Below are 27,804 nucleotides of genomic sequence, written 5' to 3'. Positions count from 1 at the left end.
CTTATTTATATGAATTGCTCAGAAAAGGCAAATCCACAGAGATAAAAGCAGAGGTACTGCTGGGAGGGGCTAGGAGAAGGGAGAAAATTTAAGGGGGTGTCCTTTGAGGGTGATGAAAAACTTCTGGAACCAGATAATGGTGATAGCTGCATTACAATGAAAGTATTCAAAAGCACTGAAACTTTTATGTTCTGTGAATTACATTTTAATAAATGAAAGAAACCCTACAAAACAAAAAACAGATGTTAACATCTGATCAGAGAAAGTTACCTCCCAAAACAGTGATCTTTTAGTATCCCTTTAAAAACCTTATTGTTAAAGACATTAGGAACATTTTCAAAAGTAAATCTTTTTCTACAATGCTCAATAATCTTTTGTATTTGTCAGGAGTTCACATAAAATTCTTATCACCACCTTTGCAATGCTTAATCTGCCATGGTAGAAATCAATTTTATATGGTATCTAAACAATTCAAGTGAATTTTAAAAATGAGCAGAATGTTTTATTAAATTTGGCTTACCAATATCATATGTTGAATTTTAGTAAAGGAGAGGAACATGTTTATTTCTAATGAAGAAGATCAGCAAAAGATGAAAAACTTTACATAGCAAAATTTACCTGGTCTCCTTGAGTTCTCATGAACCTGTCTCTGACATTCATTTTTAAAAATTTTGATATTCAAAAAAGACAACATCAAAAATAGGCCACATCAAAAATAGGCCATGCCAAGTGCAACGTCGTTGTTGCTTAGTCACTCAGTTGTGTCCGCCTCTGTGACCCCATGGACTGCAGCCCGCCAGGCTCCTCTGTCCACGGAATTCTCCAGGCAAGAGTACTGGAGTGGGGTGCCATGCTCTCCTCCAGGAGATCTTCCCATCCCAGAGAACGAACCCGGGTCTCCCGCACTGCAGGTGGATTCTTTACAGGCTGAGCCCCCAGGGAAGCTTAGTGCAATAATAACCCCATTCATGTATTCTACTTCAGTTATAATAGAAGATACCACTTCTGCTGGGCCTAATTTGTTGTTTTTGTTTAGTTGCTAAGTTGCGTATAACTCTTGTGACTTCATGGACTACAGCCTGCCAGGATCCTCTCTCCGTGGGATTTTCCAGGCAAGAATACTAGAGTGGGTTGCCATTTCCTTCTCCAGGGGATATTCCTGATCCAGGGATCAAACCTCAATCTCCTGCATTGGCAGGCGGACTATTTACCACTGAGCCACAAAGGAAGCCCCAAACCTGATTTAGACAAGGCCAAATTCAGTTGCCTACATAATAATTTTCCCAATGTCCATTTCCAGTCTTCCTGTTTGCTCTTAGAGGGGCTTGAATAGAGTAGGCTCTAGACCTACATGAATTAATTATGCAAATTAGCAGACGAAATGACAGTTTCAACTTAAAGTAATAATGTCTATTTGGGGCTTATGCAATGAACTAGAGGCTTTATATATTTCCCTCATTTCAGCTTCATAATACCTTACAGAGAGGCTAAATAACTTCCCTAAGGTCCCACCCAACACTAAGGACAAGACTCAAACCAAAATTTAACAAACATACAATCATTTTTTGCTGAAACATTTCAAGTACGGGCTACAAAGGAATATAATTTCAGTTTAATAAACATTCATTTTTTTCAAGAGTATAAACACCCTTTAGGAAATGAGAAACTAAAAGAGTGCTTGAAAAGAGCATTATTGAGGCATCTAGGGAACACGCCATGAGCTGGACTGGCTGTTTTAATGCATGAACACTTAACTATTACAACAATCCTGGGAAGTTAATATTGATACTTCTTTTTTATTTTTATTTTTTACTTAAGAGGAAACGGAAGTTTAGAAGGTGCGAGAAAGTCCAAGGTTACAGACGTTGCAAGGTATATAGCTGGGATTAGCAATCAAACTCAATTGGTCCATAAATATTTACTGAGTGTTTACTATGTACCTGGGCTATTACGAGGCACTTAGAATAGAATATTAGAGATGCCCTACAAACAGCTCAAGGGCTTCCCAGGTGGCTCAATGTAAAGACTCCCCCTGCAAGGCAGCAGCCACAGGAGACACGGCTTCAATCCCTGCGTAGGGAAGATCCCCTGGAGAAGGAAATGGCAACCCACACCAGTATTCTTGCCGGGATAATCCCATGGACAGAGGAGCCTGGCAAGCTATAGTCCATGGGATCATAAAGAGTCAAAACAACTTGGCACACACACACAGCTCAACCCAAACCCATCTTCTTTTCGCTCAGGCAGTAAATCATCATGAAACTGAAAACTCCCTATAGATGTTTCTTATAATAGCTTTGTTTTAAATGATTATTCATGCTTTGGTTATATATGTTAAATACTTCCCCTAAAGCATAAAGTTGATTGCCATAAAAACTGAATAATCCTCCAGGAGTAAATGTGAAAACGTAAGCAATTCCGTCCTCCTGCGTGATTTTGAGCATATTGCTAGATACAGAACACCCCTTTGGAAAATATACTTTCTATGTTCTGAGTGATGATTTAAACCATTAAGCATTTTACAAAGCTTTTGAAGTCTGTCAGATTTTAAATGACAACAGTGAAATTTCAAAAAGAACCGGAGAAGTCAGCACCAAAGCTAGTTTAACATTAATAATAAGTGATCTACTAAATAGGTCTATGTTTGCCCAGTCAGGTTTTCGTATTATGTCAGTTGGAAAGCCGGAAGGAAACTGGTTTTAACTCCCATACAACCTGTATCATGACAACATCACTTTATCAGAAATGTAGCTGATATCAGCATAAACACTGAGACAGTTTAAATTTAAAACTGATTTTTCTTTCCCAACTATTTTCATAATCATTCATGGTAAAGAACTGAGATGACTTAAAAAAAAAAAGGGTAATTAACATTTACTGAGACCCTTCTATTTGTCAGATACTACATGATTTTTTTCATTTAGTTCTCACAGCCACTTTGTAAGATATTAACCTTTTAGAGAAAGAAACAGAAGCTTTGAGAAATATAGTACCTTTTCTAAGGTCACCTAGCTAACAAATAGGCAGAGCCAAGGTTCAGACTCTGATGCCCATTATTATAATGCTCCATGGCACTACCTGTCAGTTTCCTAATTTATTTAACTATGATAATATAATATCAGAACAGAGAAAGCAGAGTAAAATAATGATTTTGATTATGAACTGTTTTAGTACCTCAAAAGTACTATAGACTGATGTTGACCTTTTAAAAATTCCTAGGACAGTCACTGCAAAAGAGAATATACAAATACCTTCAAGGGGGTCCAGTGGTTAAGACCCTACACTTCCAATGCAGTGGGCACAGGTTTGATCCCCAGGTGGGGAACTAGGATCCCACATGCCACGAGACACGGCCAAAAAAAACCCTTCCATTTAAAATAGGCTTTCAAGTAGGAACAAAGCGACAAACAAGTCTGAGAAATGCTGAACTTCACTGGTAACAAGAAGTACGACATAGTACCTGGAGCCTGGAATATCTGGGTTTGAATCCCAACTCTTCACTTCCTAGCCTAGCCATGGGATTTGGAGCATGTCATTTCACCACTCTGGGTGTCAGTCTTCTCATCTGTTAAAAAAGGAAAAAAAAAAAGGAAATAACTGCAGAAGACAGACTTGTTATAAAGATTAGAACAATTAATACATCTGGGGTTCTTAGAACACAGCCTTAAAATACTAAATGCTTGATACAGGTTAAATTATTAGTAATAAAATAATTTCCCTGAGTCTCTATTAAGCTGATAAAAGTTGATGTTCATTATACATTGCCAAACAGTCAAGGGATATTTATAGAATGCAGTTTCCCAAACTTATATGATAGAACCCACTTTTCACAGACCATCCTTCAAAAAGACTGGTTAATGTTTTTTAAAATTAAAACAAAACAAACAAACAAAAAGTACCCTGAGAAACAATAAAGAATTCCATCACTAAAATTAAATCTGTTTTAAAAAAATAGCAAGGTTAACCTTCCCAGGTGAACACAGTGAGGTGCTGGAAGGGTGGTGTGCCGGACGAGCGCCTGGGGAGCTCCACACTCCAGCCCCATACCCCGCTCTGTTCATCGCTTCCATCTGGATGTTCCTGTGTCGTATCTTTAATTTGTTGTTGTTGTTGTTTAGACGCTCAGTCGTGTCTGACTCTTTGTGACTCCGTGGACTGCAAACAGCCAGGCTCCTCTGTCCATGGGATTACCCAGGCAAGAATAATGGAGTGGGTTGTCATTTCCTTCTCCGGGGGATCTTCCCGACCCAGTGATGAAACCTGCATCTCCTGCAAGTCTCCCGCATTGCAGGCAAAATCTTTACCACTAAGCCACCAGGCCAGTAATATCTTTGCAGATTATAGCATATGGGTTTGGTGACTGGAACTGATACATGTAGTGGAATGGAACATCATTTGATTTTCCATTCTCATAACCTTTAGTGGCTTCAACTGATCATGTCTCATCATAATAGTCTTTCAATTACCTACAATACTGTGTGGAAACTATTCATCCTCATCCAGTCTGCAGCCATTTGAATAAAGACATGTATGGTTTCCATTATCAAGATATATCCAAGTCTCACGTCTATTGTATAGACTTGAAGTCAATATTCAAATCATAGTGTTTTTCCATTTGGTATTTATTGTGTCCATTTGGCAAATTTAGTCATTACCAGGCTTCCCTGGTGGCTCAGTGGTAAAGAATCAACCTGCCAATGCAGGAGACACAGTTCCAATCCCTGGGTCAGGAAGATCCCCTGGAGAAGGAAATGACAACCTGACTCCAGTATTCTTGCCTGGGAATCCCCACGGACAGAGAAGCCTGGTAGGCTATAGTCCATGGGGCAGCAAAAAGAGTAAGACATGACTCAGCGACTAAACAGCAACAGTCATTACCAGAAGTGCTAATTACGCTATGTTTCCATTCAAACTTTTTTCTAAGCAGTATGTGTCAAGATATTCAGAAATGCTTACACCCTTTGAGCAAACAAATTCTCAAGAATCTACACTATGAAAATAAATGAGAATACAAGATAAAATCTTATATAAATACACATTTACAACATTGTTTAATATTGTGGAAAATTAGAAATACTAAAAACGTCTAGGGAATTCCCTGGCAGTCCAGTAGTTACGACTCCAGTCTCACTGCTTAGGGTGTGGGTTCCATCCCTGGTTGGGGAACTAAGATTCTGCAAGTTGTGTGGCGCAGCCACAAATAAACAAACAAAAGTCTAATTTTAGGGGAAGAATTAAACAAAGAATGGTATATTAGTTGCATTATACAGTCATTACAAATTCTATTTTAAGGATGATGAATAATGCTATGTGAAAAAGCAAGTTACTAGTTTACTTTTGAAGTATAAGCATAATTTTATAAAAGCCAACAAAACACTAAGTAATCAAAATTTAAGACAAAAATTAAATCTAAAAATACAGCCAAATATCAACTACGGTTGATCTGAGCCATAAGGTGAACCTTCTTCCTACTTCTCTATATTTTCCAAGTTTTCTTTACTGAGTATGTCAATTTTGCTTAAGTCTAAATTGATACCACTTGCCTTTGAGCTAAAGTTCTACTAAATGACAAAAGAAACAATGAGAAGCAAACTGGCTTAGTGAGCAAAGATGGGGAAAGTGTGAAATGTTATTTCTTTCAAAGGTTATTTATTATTTTGTGAGAGGCAGAGATGGTCACACATACAAAAAAGTCATGTTTTCTTGCTAGCAAAGCTGTTCTTAGTTTTGTACAGTGAAATCCCACACATCAATATTGCTTTTATGTGCGTACGTGTGTGTGTTTATGCTCAGTTGTGTCCAACTCTTTGCCAACCTGGGAAGCTCCTCAATATTTCTTCAGTTCAGTTCAGTCACTCAGTCGTGTCTGACTCTTTGCAACCCCATGGAATGTAGCACACAAGGCTTCCCTGTCCATCACCAACCCCCAAAGCTTGCTCAAACTTATGTCCATCAAGTCAGTGATGTCCTCCTACCATCTTATCCTCTGTTGCCCACTTCTCCTCCGCCTTCAATCTTTCCCAGCATCAGGGTCTTTTCCAGTGAGTCAGTTCTTCCCATCAGGTGGCCAAAGTATTGGAGCTTCAGCGTCAGTCCTTCCAGTGAATATTCTGGACTGATTTCCTTTAGGATTGACTGGCTTGATCGCCTTGTAGTCCAAGGGACTCTCAAGAGTCTTCTCCAACACCACAGTTCAAAAGCATCAATTTTTTGGTGTTCAGCTTTCTTTATGGTCCAACTCTCATACCCATACATAACTACTGGAAAAACCATAGCTTTGACTAGATGGACATTTGTCAACCAAGGAACATCTCTGCTTTTTAATATGCTGTCTAGGTTGGTCACAGCTTTTCTTCCAAGGAGCAAGCATCTTTTAATTTCATGGCTGCAGTCACCATCTGCACTGGTTTTGGAGCCCAAGAAAATAAAGTCGGTCATTGTTTCTTGTTCGACAGAAACATGATGGATCATGATTCAAAGTATTCTGTGACCTGAGAAAGTCTGAAAACATATTTTAAATATGCCAAAGATTAATGTAGAATAAGCTTTGGTTTTAAGGCATTTGGGGAGAGGTAAAACTCTTAAGAGTTTTGTAACTTTATGAATTGATACATTTTCAAAATTCCAAAAATAGATATTTAAGGAATTCCCTGGTGGCCCAATGGTTACGACTTGGTGCTTTCACTGCTGTGGCCCGAGTTCAATCCCTGCTCAGGGAACCAAGATCCCACAAGTCACACAGTGCAGCCCAAAAAAAGGCATTTAATATGTAGCATTTCAGGTTATATTTATAACTTAAATATGGATTAACTATTGCTACAATGTTACTAAATTCACATGCCTCTAAAGAAATCAAGAACTCTACATATTGCTGTTTGTGACCTCTTTTTGTGATTCAGAAACTTTTACACTCCTCAACCTGGTGCCCACTGTGCAAAGGTCTGAAGACCTAATGATTTCTCACTTCAATTTGAACTTAGGCTTATCTCTACCCATATACAAACCCCTTAGAGACCAGTTTGTCAAGGTCAAAAAATCAAGTGAACACCAATCGATTCCACCCCTGCCTTCCTCCTTTCCCAAGGCTAAGCCTTGCCATAAAAGAAAACAGTCCCATGCTACGGTTCTTTATGACATTCTGCGCAAAGGCCACAGACAGCTAAACGCTGCTAAATAGATCTGACAACAATGAAGTCATCGAGCTTTGCGCATAACCCAGAATTTCAGTCTGTCAGCATCCAGGCATTTCCCAGAAAATTAATAAAAATTTTGAGATTAGCTAAAACCATCATGTTCTTACAATCATCCGAAATGTACGCCCCTTCAATTAATCCCTTTTTCCTGCTGCACTCTGATCTCATTCCTACTCCATACTCTCTCCCTCTTTGCCCATCATACGCCTCCCAGAGCTGTACTTTTTCATAACCCTTTCCTCTGTTTCACTGCAAACAAATACCCTAAACCCCAACCAACCTAACTTGTTGCCAGCAGTCTTGTTCTCGAAACTAATCTGGGTGCAAGCTAATCTCTCCCTACTCGGCAAACGTGAAGCATGGCAGTTATGCCTTATTCACCATCACAGTTCTTTACCGTCAAATAAAAGTATATCTTCTGAGAGTCAGGTCACCTGTAGGTCTTTCTCTCCTTGTCATCACCTGTCTTCTGGGTCACTCTTTCACAAATCACTAACAGCTTTGGAACATGGTTCAGTATCTTTCCACCCCTTGCTCTGCCACCATTCTGAGCAACTCACTTCCTGTTTAGCTGACTCCTATAAAATTTTAGCTCTACAGTTTCCTTATCTCCTCCAACTCCAGGAATCTTTACCATCTCTCCACTTCAGAAACCCATAGCCAGATCTCACCTTCAGCCATACCAGCAAGGGCTTCTCCTATTTAATCTTAAATTCCAATATCCACGTCTCAACCACTACTTCAGAAGCTACTTCCCAGTTTCATCTGTTTCCAACTCTGCCTATCCCCAGTGGCCCAGAGCTTCAAACCCTCATACTACTGAAATTTCTTGCATCCTTTGTCTGCTACACTGGACTGTAAAACTCAAACCAGAATCAGTCCAATTGCTCAGCTTGTCCGCTCAAACCCTCAGGCTGGTGAGGCCTGAGATGGGGGTGGGGGTGGGGATCATGTGACAACTAAATATACCAGAGCCATGAAAAATTATTACAATTCCTCTAAGTAATAATCCAATTCAGTTAGCCCTCTCATTTCTCTCAATGGTCTTCTCGAAATTCTCCCTTTCTGCATTTCCCTAGTGGCCCAGAACTTAAGAATCCACCTTGCGATCCAAGAGACACTGGTTCGACCAGTGGTCTGGGAATTAAGATCCCACAAGCCCTGGGGCAACTAAGCCTGTATACTGTAACTACTGAGCCTGTCAAAGGCTTTGGCATAGTCAATAAAGCAGAAATAGATGTTTTTCTGGAACTCTCTTGCTTTTTCCATGATCCAGCGGATGTTGGCAATTTGATCTCTGGTTCCTCTGCCTTTTCTAAAACCAGCTTGAACATCAGGAAGTTCACGGTTCACATATTGCTGAAGCCGGGCTTGGAAAATTTTGAGCATTACTTTACTAGCGTGTGAGATGAGTGCAATTGTGCAGTAGTTTGAGCATTCTTTGGCATTGCCTTTCTTTGGGATTGGAATGAAAACTGACCTTTTCCAGTCCTGTGGCCACTGCTGAGTTTTCCAAATTTGCTGGCATATTGAGTGCAGCACTTTCACAGCATCATCTTTCAGGATTTGGAATAGCTTAACTGGAATTCTATCACCTCCACTAGCTTTGTTTGTAGTGATGCTTTCTAAGGCCCACTTGACTTCACATTCTAGGATGTCTGGCTCTAGGTCAGTGATCACACCATCGTGATTACCTGGGTCGTGAAGATCTTTTTGGTACAGTTCTTCTGTGTATTCTTGCCATCTCTTCTTAATATCTTCTGCTTCTGTTAGGTCCATACCATTTCTGTCCTTTATCGAGCCCATCTTTGCATGAAATGTTCCTTTGGTATCTCTGATTTTCTTGAAGAGATCTCTAGTCTTTCCCATTCTGTTGTTTTCCTCTATTTCTTTGCATTGATCGCTGAAGAAGGCTTTCTTATCTCTTCTTGCTATTCTTTGGAACTCTGCATTCAGATGTTTATATCTTTCCTTTTCTCCTTTGCTTTTCGCTTCTCTTCTTTTCACAGATATTTGTAAGGCCTCCCCAGACAGCCATTTTGCTTTTTTGCATTTCTTTCCATGGGGATGGTCTTGATCCCTGTCTCCTGTACAATGTCACAAACCTCATTCCATAGCTCATCAGGCACTCTATCTATCAGATCTAGGCCCTTAAATCTATTTCTCACTTCCACTGTATAATCATAAGGGATTTGATTTAGGTCATACCTGAATGGTCTAGTGGTTTTCCCTACTTTCTTCAATTTAAGTCTGAATTTGGCAATAAGGAGTTCATGGTCTGAGCCACAGTCAGCTCCTGGTCTTGTTTTTGCTGACTGTATAGAGCTTCTCCATCTTTGGCTGCAAAGAATATAATCAATCTGATTTCAGTGTTGACCATCTGGTGATGTTCATGTATAGAGTCTTCTCTTGTGTTGTTGGAAGAGGGTGTTTGTTATGACCAGTGCATTTTCTTGGCAAAACTCTATTAGTCTTTGCCCTGCTTCATTCCGTATTCCAAGGCCAAATTTGCCTGTCACTCCAGGTGTTTCTTGACTTCCTACTTTTGCATTCCAGTCCCCTATAATGAAAAGGACATCTTTTTTTGGGTGTTAGTTCTAAAAGGTCTTATAGGTCTTCATAGAACCATTCAACTTCAGCTTCTTCAGCGTTACTGGTTGGGGCATAGACTTGGATTACTGTGATATTGAATGGTTTGCCTTGGAAACGAATAGAGATCATTCTGTCGTTTTTGAGATTGCATCCAAGTACTGCATTTCGGACTCTTTTGTTGACCATGATGGCTACTTCATTTCTTCTGAGGGATTCCTGCGCGCAGTAGTAGATATAATGGTCATCTGAGTTAAATTCACCCATTCCAGTCCATTTCAGTTCGCTGATTCCTAGAATGTCGACATTCACTCTTGCCATCTCTTGTTTGACCACTTCCAATTTGCCTTGATTCATGGACCTGACATTCCAGGTTCCTATGCAATATTGCTCTTTACAGCATCAGACCTTGCTTCTATCACCAGTCACATCCACAGCTGGGTATTGTTTTTGCTTTGGCTCCATCCCTTCATTCTTTCTGGAGTTATTTCTCCACTGATCTCCAGTAGCATATTGGGCACCTACTGACCTGGGAGTTTCTCTTTCAGTATCCTATCATTTTGCCTTTTCATACTGTTCATGGGGTTCTCAAGGCAAGAATACTGAAGTGGTTTGCCATTCCCTTCTCCAGTGGACCACATTCTGTCAGATGTCTCCACCATGACCCGCCCATCTTGGATTGCTCCACGGGCATGGCTTAGTTTCATTGAGTTAGACAAGGCTGTGGTCCTAGTGTGATTAGATTGACTAGTTTTCTGTGAGTATGGTTTCAGTGTGTCTGCCCTCTGATGCCCTTTTGCAACACCTACCATCTTACTTGGGTTTCTCTTACTTTGGGCGTGAGGTATCTCTTCACGGCTGCTCCAGCAAAGCGCAGCCATTGCTCCTTACCTTTGACGAGGGGTATCTCCTCACCGCCACCCTTCCTGACCTTCAACGTGGGATAGCTCCTCTAGGCCCTCCTGTGCCCACGCAGCCACGGCGTGGGGTTGGTCCTCCTGGCCACCGCCCCTGGCTACAGGAGTGGAGGTGTGGAGATGGGAATACCAGACCACCTGATCTGCCTCTTGAGAAATCTGTATGCAGGTCAGGAAGCAACAGTTAGAATTGGCCATGGAACAACAGACTGGTTCCAAATAGGAAAAGGAATACGTCAAGGCTGTATATTGTTACCCTGTTTATTTAACTTATATGCAGAGTACATCATGAGAAACGCTGGACTGGAAGAAACACAAGCTGGAATCAAGATTGCCGGGAGAAATATCAATAACCTCAGATATGCAGATGACACCACCCTTATGGCAGAAAGTGAAGAGGAACTCAAAAGCCTCTTGATGAAAGTGAAAGTGGAGAGTGAAAAAGTTGGCTTAAAGCTCAACATTCAGAAAACAAAGATCATGGCATCCAGTCCCATCACTACATGCAAAATAGATGGGGAAACAGTGGAAACAGTGTCAGATTTTATTTTTGTGGGCTCCAAAATCACTGCAGATGGTGACTGCAGCCATGAAATTATAAGACGCCTACTCCTTGGAAGTAAAGTTATGACCAACCTAGATAGCATATTCAAAAGCAGAAACATTACTTTGCCAACAAAGGTTCGTCTAGTCAAGGCTATGGTTTTCCCTGTGGTCATGTATGGATGTGAGAGTTGGACTGTGAAGAAGGCTGAGTGCCGAAGAATTGATGCTTTTGAAGTGTGGTATTAGAGAAGACTCTTGAGAGTCCCTTGGACTGCAAGAAGATCCAACCAGTCCATTCTGAAGGAGATCAGCCCTGGGATTTCTTTGGAAGGAATGATGCTAAAGCTGAAACTCCAGTACTTTGGCCACCTCATGCGAAGAGTTGACTCATTGGAAAAGACTCTGATGCTGGGAGGGATTTGGGGGCATGCTGGGGTCCAGCCCCGGTGGATCCATGGAAATTAGAAGGAAAGACGGCTTCGGCAATCAGGAAACAATAGATTTAATTAAATATTAATTAGAGATATAAAGAGTAATAGAACGAGGATAGCTCAGTAGGAAAATTCAGTGGAGAAAAGAGACTGAATAACTTGGTTTGCGTCGAAAGCTAATAAAATTCCAAGGCAAGGAATTTACGTCACCTACGTAGGCCGCAGGCATCCTCCCGTTCTCCCGAAGGAGAGGAGACACTAAGGCCTCCCCGGTCAGATCTTAGAAGCCCAGGCATAATTAGCAGGCTTGACGAGCCTCCACGTCCAGATGGGGGTTCAGCCAGAAGGTGAGAGAAAGAATGACATGGGGAGACCAGTCTTTCGAGGAACTGATCCCATTCTTTATTTTCCAGGGTCTGTTTTTATACACCGAGATGTTATACAAAAGTCACACGGGGTCAGCAGTCCTGACTTTTATTAAAGTCAGGTGCTTCATACAGATGTATACAGAGGTCTTAGGGGTGTTACATCATCTTCTGGCCAGGGGGCCTGCTGACAATTTATGACCCTCTCCTTGTGACAGCGGTCAGTCAACACATATTTCTCCAGGGGTGATTGTTCTTAAAACAGACGCCACCCAAATAAAGTTACATTCCTACAGGGTTAGGGTGTAGTGGGTTTTAATTAAGGAAAGAATTTGCTTAGCCTAAGGTCTAACGAGATTAATTTCAAAGGTTAATATTTATTTCTTCTATATATTCATTAATGTGTATAAGGGCAGGGGATGTAGAGACTTAGCAGTAAACATTGGCTCAACAAATGAAAAACCCTTCACCAATACAATTTCTAATCAGCCCACTATAGGGGCAAGAGGAGAAGGGGACGACAGAGGATGAGATGGCTGGATGGCATCACTGACTCGATGGACGTGAGTCTCAGTGAACTCCGGGAGTTGGTGATGGACAGGGAGGCCTGGTGTACTGCGATTCATGGGGTCGAAAAGAGTCGGACACGACTGAGCGACTGATCTGATCTGATCTGACTGAGCCTGTGATCTGTTTAACTGGAGAGGAGCCCTCACACCACAACTAGAAAAACCCTCATGTCAGGACTCAGACACACCACAGCCAAAAAAATAATTAAACATTAAAAAAAAAAAGAAATTCTCCCTTTTCCCTCAAACTCTCTCCTACAATCATCATCCCCTATAATCTCAGCTGATGAGGTGATCCTCCCCACTTCATGAAAAATTAATCAAGTGTATTGATGCCCTGCATTCCTCACTCTTCTCTGTCTGCACCATCCTTTCTTCCTTTATCCCTACTGTGGTGGAAACAATATTCCTATTGCCACTCAAACCTAGTATCCTCATTCTGTTCTCTCCATGCATAAGGACAATGTCAATCAATCTCACACACCTCCTCCTCCTTCCTGTATCATCAACTTCTCCCTTCCTCTGACTCTCTCCGTTTAACACATAAATATGCTAAACTTTCTCTTGATACACCATACCCTCTACCTGTGATCCTGTACCTCTATAAGCTTTTAGAAAAGAATATCTGTACTTACTGCTTCCACTCTCTTACAACCATTCACTCCAGTTCTCAACAACCTGGCATTTATCTCTACCATAGAGATTTCATTGAAATTGTTCCACAAAAGATGATCAGTCACCCACTTGCTGCTCTGTCCTTATTGCAGCCAAACTATTTTCTACATTTGACACTGCTGACCACTCTTTTCCTAAAACTTCTCTGTCTTCATTTAATGACATTTACTGAAAACCTACTTTATGATAAGAATTGGGGATAAAATGATGAATATGACAGTCAGCCCTCAAGAAACTTAAAATTCAGTTGGGGAAGCTTCTATGGTAATTCATATTCTTCTTTCAACCTTCCACATTGTCTCTTCCTTTCTCTATTCAGCCCATAGATGCTTATATCTCCCCTATGGCTCCCCTCTATGTTCATCTTAAATCCATCCCAGGATTACTATATTTATGTTACCTACTCATTAATGATGACAAAACTTAGATCTATAGCTGAGAATTCTGTCCTGAGTTCAGAATCAGGATTTCATTGGTTTTATTCTCTATGAAAAGATATTGGTACTTGTATATTTCACTATCTTGATAACATCCTTTGATAACCAAAGTTTTCAATTTTGATGAAGTCCAACTTATCTATTTTTTCCTTGACTACTTGTGCTTTTCATGTCCTATTTAAGGAACTGCCTAGTCTAAGATCATAAATATCTGCACCTACATTTTTTCTAAGATTTTTGTTAATAGTCTCAGCTCTTTTAATTAGTTCTTTAATCCACTGAAACCATCACTTTTGAAAGCTAAGCATTTCAGTGGCAGTATCTGAAGGTTTAAGAGTTATAAGAGTTCTTTAAAATCTAAAACCATGGCTTTAAATATCACACCCCAAAGCAAGAAAACTGTCGACAGACTATATATGTAAGTGAAGTGAAATGAAAGTTGCTCAGTCATTTCCAACTCTTTGCCACCCCATGGACTGTACAGTCCATGGAATTCTCCAGGCCAGAATACTAGAGTGGGTAGCCTTTCCCTTCTCCAGGGGATCTTCCCAACCCAGGGGTCAAACCCTGGTCTCCTGCATTGCAAGGAGATTCTTTATCAGCTGAGCCACAAGGAAAGCCCAAGTATACTGGAATGGGTAGCCTATCCCTTCTCCGGTGGATCTTCCTGACCCAGGAATTGAACCAGGGTCTCCCTGGTGGCTCAGCTGGTAAAGAATTCGCCTGCAATGCAGGAGACCCGGGATCATTTCCTGGGTTAGGAAGAGCCCCTGGAGAAGAGAATGGCAACCCACTCCAGTATTCTTGCCTGGAGAATCCCATGGGCAGAGGAGCCTGGTTACAGTCCGCGGGGTCGCAAGAGTCGGACACGACTTAGCGACTAAACCACCAACCACCACCACCACCTCCTGCACTGCAGGCGGATTCTTTACCAACTGAGCTCAGGGAAGCCTTTACACTTTAAACACAGCATAAAGAAAGTGGCAGGTGGTGACAAAAATGCAATTCTCCCACGACAAATGAGAGGATATAAAAGCCTAGGGAAGGAGCACAGAGAGAAAGAGGAATTGGGAGACAGCTTAGATTCAAGCTCAAAATTTCTATCTCTTGTCCCAGCCAGGGCTAGGGCTGGGGTGAAGACCATCTCCAGTACGTTTGTGGGGAAGGATCTGGAATAGAAGATAGTTATGTTTCCCTTTTCCAAGTCATGGTCCAGGGAACTATAAGCCTTTTAGCAAAACTTTACAGCTAACACTAATTCAATGTAGTAGGGCAGCAACAGCCAATAACATGCCCAGACCACTCTCCTGAAAAGCTACCTCAGAGTCCCAAGCATGCCAGCATAACGTGGAAACCACTAAGGAGTTTGCTTTGGGCCAATGGACCCAAAAAAGCCTGGGATTAAGGAAGACCCAGCATACACAGACTTGCTGACCCAGACCAGAGGCCATGGACATCAGCCTCAGATGCAGCAGAACAGACTGCTGCTGCTAAGTCGCTTCAGTCATGTCTGACTCTGTGCAACCCCATAGACGGCAACCCACCAGGCTCCCCCATCCCTGGGATTCCCCAGGTAAGAACACTGGAGTGGGTTGCCATTTCTTTCTCCAATGCATGAAAGTTAAGTAGCTCAGTCGTGTCCAACTCCTAGCGACCCCATGGACTGCAGCCTACCAGGCTCCTCCGTCCATGGGATTTTCCAGGCAAGAGTACTGGAGTGGGGTGCCGTTGCCTTCTCCAGCAGCGGAGCAGACAGTGCCATTCAAGACTAAGTCAGTATAACATACAATCTCACAGTGGCCAAGGGCACAGGATGGCACAAAGATGAGAGGCCCCACCTCTGTGGCAGAAAATATTACGTGGCTTCTCTGTCAATACTTCCCACCCCAGAAAAAAAAAAGGGGGGGTGCTGTATGAGAAAACTGAACACTTATCTAAAGGACTGATTATTTACCTGAACATCTGAGTTCACCTGGAATTAACTAAGTTAAACCAGAAGGTACTGGCAAGATTGTTTTCTATTATGTAGTAGAATAAGAAGCCCCAGAAATAAGGTAATTTTAGTTATAGACAGAAAATGAAAATTACATGTTTGCACATTAAAATTTGTAGTTTACAAAATTTATGCCCACCATACTTTCAATTAAGTTTCTCACTGAACAAAAAGTAAAAAGGTAAAGCCCTTGCTGACATGATCTACCTCTCCAAAATCGCAGCATGCTGTCCTACAGCTGGACAACCAAAATCACCCTGGTTCCCGAGGCACGTCAAGGCCTTTCCTCTCTCAGGCTTCCCAGGTGGTGCCAGCGGTAAAGAACCTATCTGCCAGTTCAGGAGACACGAGAGATGCCAGTTCGATCCCTAAGTTGGGAAGATCCTTTGGAGCAGGAAATGGCAATCCGCTCCAGTATTCTTGCCTGGAGAATTCATGGACAAAGAAGTCTGGCAGGCTAGAGTCTATGAGGCTGCAAAGAGTTGGACATGACTGAATGCGTGCACAGACACACCCAAACACCCAGGCACACACACACACACTCTTCCTCGCCCCTGGTTTTTCCACATGGTGTTTCCTTCACTTATGCCCACAACTCTTTATACAGGTTGCTCCAACTCAGCCTTTAATTTCAGTGTGAATGTTTCATCCTTGAAGAGGACTCTGTGGCCACCCTATTTGAAGCTGCACGGTGCCCTGTCACTTCCTCTCCAGCACCCCTTGCAATCTAACCTCCAACGTTCTTCCTTGTCTGTCTTGTTCACCCCAGGGTCTGGTCAATAATGGGTGCTCAATAAGCAGTTCTATATAAATGAATGAACAAAGTAAAACGTGAGAGTCAAAATAAACTTTAAAATCTTCTAATAAATCTGAGTATTAAGGAGTTAAAAAAATTAAAAGTAGGACTTCCCTGGAGGCATGGTAGATAAGGATCTGCCTGCCAATGCAGGGGGCACGGGTTTGGTCTCTGGTCCGGGAAGACTCAATATGCCTCAGAGCAACTAAGCGGGAAGATTCCATATGCCTCAGAGCAACTAAGCCTGTGCTCTAGACCCCGAGAGGCACAACTACTGAAGCCTGTGTACCTGGAGCCCATGCTCCACAACAGAAGAAGCCAGCACAACGGTAAGCCCGTGCACCCCAAGCGAGAGCAGCCCCCGACCACCGTAACCAGAGAAAGCTCGTGCAAAGCAATGAAGACCCAGCATAGCCAGACATAAATAAATAAAGCTCAAAAAAAGATTGCACTGGCTATTCAAGAGTCCTGAAAAATAGTTAAAAGTAGACAACCACCACATTTCAACTTGGATATCAAAGTCATATAAATGACCATAAATAAGTTCCTATTTCTATTTTAAGAAAATGCAATTACAGAGTTTTAAAAAGATGGTATGTAAATCCACAGGGTGCCTTCTCCAGGCAAAACCCACTAAAACAGAAACACAAAACAGAAACAAATCTAACAAAGAATCAAGACAAGTTTCTTCTAAACTAAAATAAAGTCCATAAGAATAAAATTTAGCCTATAAAAACTTTGAAGAACAACAGAGTCTGTTTGAACATAATGGAAAGTGCTTCATCCTCTTTTATGGTTCGGTAATAATGTAATAGGATATCAGTTCTTTCCACATGAATATATAACTCTAATGTAACTTTAAGAATACAAAAGTACCTTATATGTGTCTGTGTGTGTTTAAGTTAATCACGATAAATAGCAGACATACTAACATATGTAAATAACAACAAGTTCCAGTTCTCCAAAGTGATGGGCAAGATTCAAGCCAACTCATCCTATGAAAACAACTAAAAACACTAGGCAAAATATAAAAAGGAAATTCTTAAAAGTCATTAAGCCATAATAAGAGAGTAAGGAATACCCAGTTAAAATTCTAAGAGAAAACCAGGAACCTAGAATAAATTAGCATTGGAGCCGCTTTTGATCTGAGGGCATTCGACCTTGAGAAAAAATAAAAATTTTTGTTTGATGGTGCCATAGGTTGTGAGGAACATAATTCAACGCACAGGACCCACATAAACGGATGACAAGTCTAATAAGAGAGCATCCCCGCAATAGCCGATAACGCCACAGGGCAACACTCCTGTGGCAATCGTCACCTGAAAGTGAACCAGCCCCTGAAGGCCGGTGACCAAGCCTTGCATGGTCTCATGGTCCTGGGAGTTACAAACCTTGGATGGTGGCACCTTTAACAAAGGTGGCACTTTGCCTAATCCCAGATGCCTATAGAATAAAGCACAAAAAACTAAAAAGTTGCATATAAAGAATAGGTAAGATACACAGAAGATAAAGTGAGAGATGATAAAACTGGGTAGAGACAGTACTTAAAGGGGTTAACAGCTGAAATTATCCTGGAACCTATGACGGATCCCCATCTCTAGAATCAAAAATCTCAAAGAACAAACATACAACAGAGTATATCAGTAAAGTTGATGAATTGGTTTTTTGAAGAGACACACCATCCGGGGAGCTGTCCCGCCTGATCTCTTCCCATTTCTTCTCCTGTTTCTCTCCCTCCTCCCACAACACATAAACTCACACTCCAACCACAGTGATCTACGACGTAGCTATGTAATTCATGGGATTCCCTGATGGCTCAGCAGTAAAGAAGATGCCTGCAGGAGATGAGGGTTTGCTCCCTGAGTTGGGAAGATCCCTTGGAGAAGAAAATGGTGACCCACTCCAGTATTCTTGACTGGGAAATCCCGTGGACGAGAGGAGTCTGGTGGGTTACAGTTCATGGGGTCACAAAAGAGTCGCTTACAACTTAATGACTAAACAACAACAAACTATTTCATACCAGTTTGGTCAGGATTTTTTTGTTTTGAAAAAGAAAACACTCGGACCACATTTTAAAAGTAGGACAAAGATATTACAAAGATACACATAAGTGAGAAATGAAATCAAAATTAGAAAGTCATCTTTCTGACCAAATCACATCACAGGTTTCTGGCTAGCAATTAGATTGGCCATGGCTAGCCAAAAGGCACGTGCTGTCCAAAGGTACCTTCCCAAAAGACAATCAATCATCTGCATCCTGAGGAACAAGGGATTAAGGTCACATGACCACCTGAAAGCATGTCCTGCTGTGAGGACAGAGCAGTGACCTTAAGAGCAATAGTACAGCCACAGGTGCCACTCTCACATCGTACATGACTACTGGAAACATCACAGCTTTGCCTATATGGACCTTCGTCAGCAAAGTGATGCCTCTGCTTTCTAACACACTATCTATGTTCGTCATAGCTTTTCTTCCAAGGAGAAAGTGTTTTTATTTCAAGGCTGTGGTCACCGTCTGATTGCCACAGATTTCCAGGAGAAATATCAATAACTTCAGATGTGCAGATGACACCACCCTTATGACAGAAAGCAGAGTAAAGAGCATCTTGATGAAAGTGAAAGAGGAGAGTGAAAAAGTTGACTTAAAACTCAGCATTCAAAAAACTAAGATCATGGCATCCAGTCCCATCACTTCATGACAAATAGATGGGGAAACAATGGAAACAGTGACAGACTTTTTGGGCTCCAAAATCAATGCAGATGGTGACTGCAGCCATGAAATTAAAAGATGCTTGCTCCTTGGAAGAAAGCTATGACCAACCTAGACAGCATATTAAAAAGCAGACACATTACTTTGCCGACAAAGGTCCATCTAGTCAAAGCTATGGTTTTTCCAATAGTCATGAAAGCTGAGCAGCGAAGAATTGATGCTTTTGAACTGTGGTGTTGGAGAAGACTCTTGAGAGTCCCTTGGACTGCAAGGAGATCCAACTAGTCCATCCTAAGGGAAATCAGTCCTGAATATTCATTGGAAGGACTGCTGCTAAAGCTGAAACTCCAACACACTGGCCACCTGATGTAAAGAACTGACTCCTTGGAAAATATCCTGATGCTGGGGGGAAAGATTGAAGGTGGGAGGAGAAGGGGACACAGAGGATGAGATGGTTGGATGGCATCACCAACTCAATGGATGTGAGTTTGAGTAAGCCCTGGGAATTGGTGATGGACAGGGAAGCCTGGCATGCTGCAGTTCATGGAGTCTCAAAGAGTCGGACACGACTGAGCAACTGCACTGAACTGAACTGAACTGAATGGCCATGAAGTGATGGGACTGGATGCCATGATCTTAGTTTTTTGAGTGTTGAGTTTAAGCCAGCTTTTTCACTCTCCTCTTTCACCTTCATCAAGAGGCTCTTTAGTTCCTCTTCACTTTCTGCCATTAGGGTGGTGTCATCTGCATAACTGAAGTTGTTGATATTTCTCCCAGCAATCTTGATTCCAGCTTATGGTTCATCCAGCCCAGCATTCCACATGATGTACTCTGCATATAGGTTAAATAAGTAGGGTAACAATATACAGCCTTGATGTACTCATTTCCTGATTTGGAACCAGTCTGTTGTTCCATGTAAGGTTCTAACTGTTGCTTCTTGACCTGCATACAGGTTTCTCAAGAGGCAGGTCAGGTGGTCTGGTATTCCCATCTCTTTAGGAATTTTCCAGTTTATTGTGATCCACACAGTCAAAGGCTTCAGTGTAGTCAATGAAACGGAAGTTGATGTTTTTCTGGAATTCCCTTGCTTTTTCTATGATCCAATGGATGCTGGCAATTTGATCTGCCTTTTCTAAATCCACTGTATATCTGGAAATTCTCAGTTCACATACTGTTGAAGCCTAGCTTGAAGGATTTTGAGCATTACCTTCCTAACATGTGAAATGAGTACAATTGCACAGTAGTTTGAACATTCTTTGGCGTTGCCTTTCTTTGGGATTGGAATGAAAACTGACCATTTCCAGTCCCGTGGCCACTGCTGAGTTTTCCAAATTTTCTGGCATTTCCAAATTTCCAAACTGCAGCACTTTTAACAACACCATCTTTTAGTATTTGAAAGAGCTCAGTTGGAATTTCATCACCTCCACATGCTTTGTTTGTAGTAATGCTAAGGCCCACTTGAGTTCACACTCCAAGATGTCTGGCTCTAGGTGAATAACCACACCATCATGGTTATCCATGTCATTAAGACCTTTTTTATACAGTTCTTCTGTGTATTCTTGCCACCTCTTTTTAATCTCTTCTGCATCTGTTAGGTCCTTACCAATTCTTTTCTTTATTGTGCCCATCTTTGCATGAAATGTTCTGTTAGTATCTCTAATGTTCTTGAAGAGATCTCCAGTTTTTCCCACTCTATTATTTTCCTCTATTTCTTTGCATTGTTCACTTAAGAAGGCTTGCTTTCTTATCTCCCCTTGCTATTCTTTGGAACTCTGTATTCAAATGGGTATATCTTTCCTTTTCTCCTTTGCCTTTCGCTTCTCTTCTTTTCTCAGCTATTTGTAAGTCCTCCTCAGGCAACCATTTTGCCTTCTTGTATTTCTTTTTCTTGGGGATGGTTTTGGTCACCGCCTACTGTACAGGGTTATGAATCTCCATCCATAGTTCTTTAGGCACTTTGTCTATCAGATCTAATCCCTTGAATCTATTTGTCACCTCCATTTTATAATCATAAGTGATTTGATTTAGGTCATACCTGAATGGTCTAGTGGTTTTCCCTACTTTCTTCAATTTAAGTCTGAATTTTGCAATAGGGAGCTCATGATCTGAGCCACAGTCAGCTCCCAGTCTTGTTTTTGCTGACTGTATACAGCTTCTCCATCTTCAACTGCAAAGAATATAATCAATCTGATTTCAGTACTCACCATCTGGTGATGTCCATGCATATAGCTGTCTCTTGTGTTGTTGGAGGAGGCTGCTATGACTAGTCCATTCTCTTGGCAAAACTCTGTTGGCCTTTGCCCTGTTCCATTTTGTACTCCAAGGCCAAAACTGCCTGTTACTCCAGGTATCTCTTGACTTCCTACTTTTGCATTTCAATACCCTATGATGAAAAAGTTGGCTTAAAGCTCAACATTCAGAAAACGAAGATCATGGCATCCAGTCCCATCACTTCATGGGAAATAGATGGGGAAACAGTGGAAACAGTGTCAGACTTTATTCTTCTGGGCTCCAAAATCACTACAGATGGTGACTGCAGCCATGAAATTAAAAGACACTTCCTCCTTGGAAGGATAGTTATGACCAACCTAGATAGCATATTCAAAAGCAGAGACATTACTTTGCCAACAAAGGTTTGTCTAGTCAAGGCTATGGTTTTTCCTGTGGTCATGTATGGATGTGAGAGTTGGACTGTGAAGAAGGCTGAGCACCAAAGAATTGATGCTTTTGAACTGTGGTGTTGGAGAAGACTCTTGAGAGTCCCTTGGACTGCAAGGAGATCCAACCAGTCCATTCTGAAGGAGATCAGCCCTGGGATTTCTTTGGAAGGAATGATGCTAAAGCTGAAACTCCAGTACTTTGGCCACCTCATGTTAAGAGTTGACTCATTGGAAAAGACTCTGATGCTGGGAGGGATTGGGGGCAGGAGGAGAAGGGGACGACAGAGGATGAGATGGCTGGATGGCATCACTGACTTGATGGACATGAGTCTGAGTGAACTCCAGGAGTTGGTGATGGACAGGGAGGCCTGGCGTGCTGTGATTCATGGGGTCACAAAGAGTCGGACATGACTGAGCGACTGATCTGATCTGATCCGACCCTATGATGAAAAGGACATGTTTTTTGGTATTAGTCCCAGAAGGTCTTGTAGGTCTTCAGAGAACATTTGACTTCAGCTTGTTCGGCATTAGTGGTTGGGGCATAGACTTGGAATACTGTGATGCTCCATGGTTTGTCCTGGAAATGAACTGAGATCATTCTACCGTTTTTAAGATTGCACCCAAGTACTGCATTTCGAGGGCTCCCCTGGTGGCTCAGATGGTAAAAATCTGCCTGCAATGCAGGAGACTCAGGTTCAGTCCCTGGGTCAGGAAGATCCCCTGGAGAATGGATCAGCTACCCAATCCAGTATTCCTGACCAGAGAATTCCATGGACAGAGGAGCCTGGCAGGCTACAGTTCCTGGGGTCACAAAACGTCAGACATGGTTGAGTGATCAACAATTTCACTTTCACAGCATTTCGAAGAACGGATGCTTTCAAACTGTGGTGCTGGAGAAGACTCTTGAATGTCCCTTGGATTACAAGAAGATCAAACCAGTCGATCCTAAAGAAAATCAACCCCAAATATTCATTGGAAGGACTGATGCTGAAGCTGAAGCTCCAATAGTTTGGCCACATGATACAAAGGGCCAACTCACTGGAAGACCCTGATTTTAGGAAAGACTGAGGGCATGAGGAGAAGGCAACAATGGAAGATGAGAGACTTGGACGGCATCATCAACTCTATGGACATGAGTTTGAGCAAACTCCAGGAGACAGTGAAGGACAGAGAAGCCTAGCATGCTGCAGTCCACGGGGTCACAGAGTCAGACATGATTGAGCACCTGAACAACAGCTACAGGTAATTTGGCAAAAACCATGTTGGTTAACATGATAATTTGACTGAAATGACAACCAAAAATAAACATACTTGTACTGACATTAATTCCTTACTTTCGATAAATGTATCATGGCTATGTAAGATGTGGGTAGTAGGGAAAGATGGGTAAAGGGAACTCTTTGTAGTATCTTTACAACTCTTCCGTAAATGTAAAACTATTTCTAAGGAAAAATTATTATAAACAAAATTATTCAAAATAAAAATCAATTCTCAAAAGTGGAAAAATTGAAAATACTTAAGTCTTTTTTGTTTTCAATTGCAGTTTTCTCCTATTATATGAAAGTAGAGCATTCCTCTGCAATCTTTAAGCCAAAACAGCATAAATCAAAGAAGCAATTACCTTAGGAGACATCTAGCTAAGGGATGCCCAAAATAAATCAAGATAAAGCATGAACAAACACAGGAACAGTTCAAAGCTATGGCTGAGTGTGTTACCAGAGAGGGGGTTTGGTGGTGGATCACCCCTATAACCGCTGGCTCCCTTCAAGACAAATGCTGAATGCTATTTTTGCTTTTTGCCTTTTTCCATAAAAGTGAAAATCCTCTTCAGATTGCTTTCAGTTCTTGAAAACAGGCACAAATGTAGGTCTTTCATAAAAGTGGAATAAATCAAACTTCCCAAAAGTGAGGGATGCTGTACATGTATCCATACCTTTATTATATCATGGAGTGCTTATATGATCCTATATATATATTTTTAGAATTATTATTTCATATTTCAAGGTTTCCAGGTTTTTTCCTACTGTTTAAAATTCTAATTGATTTTTTGCCAGTTATTACTGCTTTCACTGATAACTACAGAGAAAAATTAGAAAAACATAAATCTTCCATATTGAGAACCAATATGAAAAAACTGGGATTTACATTAGAAATAATATGAATCTATACAATCAGGTTAGGAATAAAATCTGAGCATCCCTTGCTATCCCATCTTTCCTGTTTCTAAGTTCAGACACCAAGAGCTAGGTCAGTGAGGAACACCTGTAATTCAAAATGCACAGCTATTACGGACTTAGGTATAGGTTTTTGTTATTCTCATATGTACACTTTTTCAGTTTTCTCTAAGGAAATGTTAAAATAAATTAAAACCGTAAGAGGCAAGGATTTGTAACTTCTCAGGGCTTCGGGTTTTTTTTTAGCTTTTTCCACTTAAACTTTTTCTAAGTAATTTAGAGAGCCAATAAATAAAGCCAATTGCAATTGCGTCCTGAAGGTAGCTTAGTTCACTTTTCTAGTGTTTGTACTGCATTTTTTTAAAAAGGCTAAAAAAAATGAAATTACAGAAGACAAAGTCTATAATTAATTAGAATAGACTTGTAAAAATATACCAGATTATTATTCAAAAAATAAATTCATTTTTACCTGACCTAGAGAAAACACATGAAGGTAAGGATAAATATTCATTTTAACTTGAACCTTTCACCACAAATGTCCTACATTCTTGAAGTCTAGATATGTGTGCTTTGTGTATTAGCAGCTTTTCACTGACACTTCATCTTTTTCTTTTTTTTTAAATAGCTGACTGGAATTTTCATTGTGGATGGCTGGCAGATATCAACTTCTAGAATCAAAGGTGTACTCCCCTTTGTGTTTCTTTGATTTACATGACCCTACAGGAATGCAGTCATAAAGATTCTATGGTTGATTAAGACACTGTGGAGGACAAAGCAACTCTAAGGGCACCTTTACTTACTGACCCACTCTCAGGCTGTGTTTCCGACCATGTGGTGCTGTAACAGTGACTATGATGAGGCTGTCATTCCCACCCTCGAGACAAAGAAGAGAAGAACTTCCCATTTCAACACAGAGGTCACACTAGTTACTTTCATTTAAGACACTTGCCTATGTGTTACTCCAAGGACAGTAAGTTGCTGACAGCAGCTTCATCTGAAAATGTGTTGAAATCATTTGAGGATTTGATATTTCATTATAATTCTCAAGATTTTTCCCAGAAGTTAAGGGTGGGTTTCTGTTCTAGCAACAGAGTAAACACCACAGCATGGCGTTACTGCTGTACAAGCTGTCAGTGGTAAAAAGCTTTTCAAAAAAAAAGGAGACATACTCTTAAAACTATCATCATTATATAAGATGTCGAAGGGAACTAGACTCTGCAAATTTCTCAATACAGAGAACACAAAACACAGTGACAATTAGCTCCAAAGGGTACTAGAATCTGTAGATTTCTCAATGTAGAGAACATGAAACCATAAGCATCACAATTCCCAGTGTTAAGAATGTTTCACCCAACTTAAACTGTACTTGTATTCTAAAAAATATATATTATTACAATAAGATAACACAGACAGCATTAGTTACTTTCAGTGGTAAATATGGCAAAAACTGTTGGCTACCAATTTAACAATTTTTCCTTCCACAACTTTCTCCCTTGCTGGCAAAGCCTGCCTATACCTCAGAAGCTAAAAGTGCCAGAAAGTTCTCTTTCTAGCCTCTGTTACGGCAAGACCATGAATTAATAATCCTATCTACTGGGGCCTCAGAGAGTTGAAGCTGGCCGGCAGGCCTTTGGAAAAGGCTTTCTTCACCAATCAAGAGATATGTAGGACTTCCCTGGTGGTACACTGGATAAGAATCCATCTGCCAATGCAGGGGACACAGGTTTGATCCCTGGTCCGGAAAGATTCCGCATACCGTGGGAAAACTACGCCCATGCGCCACAACTGTACTGACCCTGTGCTCTAGAACCCGTGTGCTGCAACTGCTGAAGCCAGCACGCTCTAGAGGCCTGCAGGCCGCAGCTGCTGAGCCCGTGTGCCAAACCTACTAAAGCCTGCACGCCCAGAGCCTGTGCTCTGCAATAAGAGAAGCCACAGCAATGGAAAGCCCACGCACCACGAGAGAGTCGTCCCAGCCTGCCGCAACTAGAGAAAGCCCTCACAAAACAATGAAGATCCAGTGCAGCTCAAAAAAAAAAAAAGAGAGAGGTGTACAGGAGGAAACTGCTGCCTTAGGTAATACTTGGCTGCATCTGCATATGACCCCTAGAACGACTGTAACAATCTCACAACCCTAAGGAAAGATATCACCACGTTGCTAAAAATAACACTGAGAAATCACTGGGTAACTAAGCCCAATATCCTTGCATCCAGGCTTCTTGTGCTCAGTTGCTCAGTCACGTAGGACTCTCTGCAGCCCCATAGACAGCCCCATAGACAGCCTGTCCATGGAATTTTCCAGGCAAGAATACTGGAGCAGGTTGCCATTTCCTACTCCAGAGGATCTTCCCGACTTAGGGATCAAACCCACACTTCTTAACATCTCCTGCACTGGCAGGTGGGTTCTTTACCACTAGCGCCACCCTCTTGTCTGGTAAGTTATTCGTTTATGGCTTTAGTTTAAGCCACCTTTATCTGGACATGGTCACTCGCGGGCCAACACATCTGTTCACTGCATGCTATCAAGATCGGGCATTTGTGTGTGTGTGTTAGTCGCTCAGTCATGTCCTACTCTTTGCAACCCCATGGACTCCTCTGTCCATAGGATTCTCAAGGCAAGAATACTGGAGCGGTTTGCCATTTCCTTCTCCAGGGGATCTTCCCAACCCAGGGCTCAAACCTGGGTCTCCTGCATTGCAGGCAGATTCTTCACCATCTGAGCCAGCAGGGAAGCAAATATCTGTTCACTGCAAGCTATCAAGATCGGGCATTTAGACTACTGCTACTTGGCTGACTCCAGTCATCACTGTTACTTGAAAACTGGGTAGGCCTCTTGGTGGGTGTCTAGCCAGTGTGACAGGGATAGAACAGGATAGTTACACAGGTAGTTGGAGAAGTCCCAGCAGGGGACTATAGAGAAGGAAACCTCAAGAAAGCTACTGGAACATTGTTCAATGAAGCAGGCTTGCTTAACCATAAAACTATAAACAAACCCACAAAATACGCCCCAGGCCATTAGATGGAAGAAAAACATCACCACCATTCTAGAGTCAGACACTTTCCTGCCAAATATGAAGGAGATCTAGTGCTGTATGCCTTACGTCTGCATCTGTGTCTACTTGAAGAAGGCAGTCTTTTCCCCTCCCACTTTTTTTCATTATAAAATGGGTAGCCCACTCAACCCTTAGGGCAGAGTTCCTTTGCCTACCCACCTGCATCTCTTATAAGCATCCTATATTAACAGATCTACTTTTTGCTATCACTTTGTCTCTCACTGAACTCCTTCTACACTGAGACACAAAGAAGCTGAGTCTCAGTAAGTCCAGACATAAGGTGAGTGATTCTAATTAAAAGATCGTGGGTTAGAGTCCCAAACTGGGTTTTGGCTGGGTTCCAGTCCTGGCCTCAGGGGTTCAAGTCTCAAACTAGGTTTTGATTGGGTTTGAGTCTCAGCACATGGGTTCAAGCCCCAATCTGAGGTAAATGATTTCAAATAGGCACAACCAAGCCAAAGATCAGGAGACAGAAGGATGTATTACTTGCAGCAAGTAAGGAGGACACCAGGGATCTTTCCCAAAGCAGTCTTTTTCCAAACAGCAAAAGGGGGGAGGTTTTGTTTTGTTCTAATTTATTTGTGTGAAAGTCACTCAGTCGTGTTCAACTCTTTGCGACCCCAAGGACTATTCAGTCTATGGAATTCTCTAGACCAGAATACTGGAGTGGGTAGCCTTTTCCTTCTCCAGGGCATC

At 41.6% G+C, this 27,804-nt stretch overlaps 1 protein-coding gene across 10 annotated transcripts in view; it reads right to left on the bottom strand.

Annotated features, from left to right (window-relative positions):
- The window catches only part of SHLD2 (shieldin complex subunit 2), a 114,474-nt gene that overhangs the window by 72,717 nt on the left and 13,953 nt on the right, over nt 1-27,804 (bottom strand). For 6 of the 10 annotated variants that reach the window (XM_061405572.1, XM_061405569.1, XM_061405577.1 and 3 more), the window contains one exon: nt 3,461-3,565. The exons of 2 other annotated variants lie outside the window; for them this stretch is intronic. The gene's annotated coding sequence lies outside the window, so the exon portion shown is untranslated. Of the gene's footprint in view, nt 1-3,460; nt 3,566-5,975; nt 8,119-10,673; nt 10,859-27,804 lie in introns of those variants that run through there. 2 more of the 10 variants (XM_061405571.1, XM_061405574.1) reach the window with 2 other exon arrangements.

Source organism: Bos javanicus, chromosome 28 (genome assembly GCF_032452875.1).
Source record: "Bos javanicus breed banteng chromosome 28, ARS-OSU_banteng_1.0, whole genome shotgun sequence".
Lineage (NCBI taxonomy): Eukaryota > Metazoa > Chordata > Mammalia > Artiodactyla > Bovidae > Bos > Bos javanicus.
Note: the sequence above shows the minus strand (reverse complement) of the source record. Positions and strands in the feature narration are given on the sequence as shown.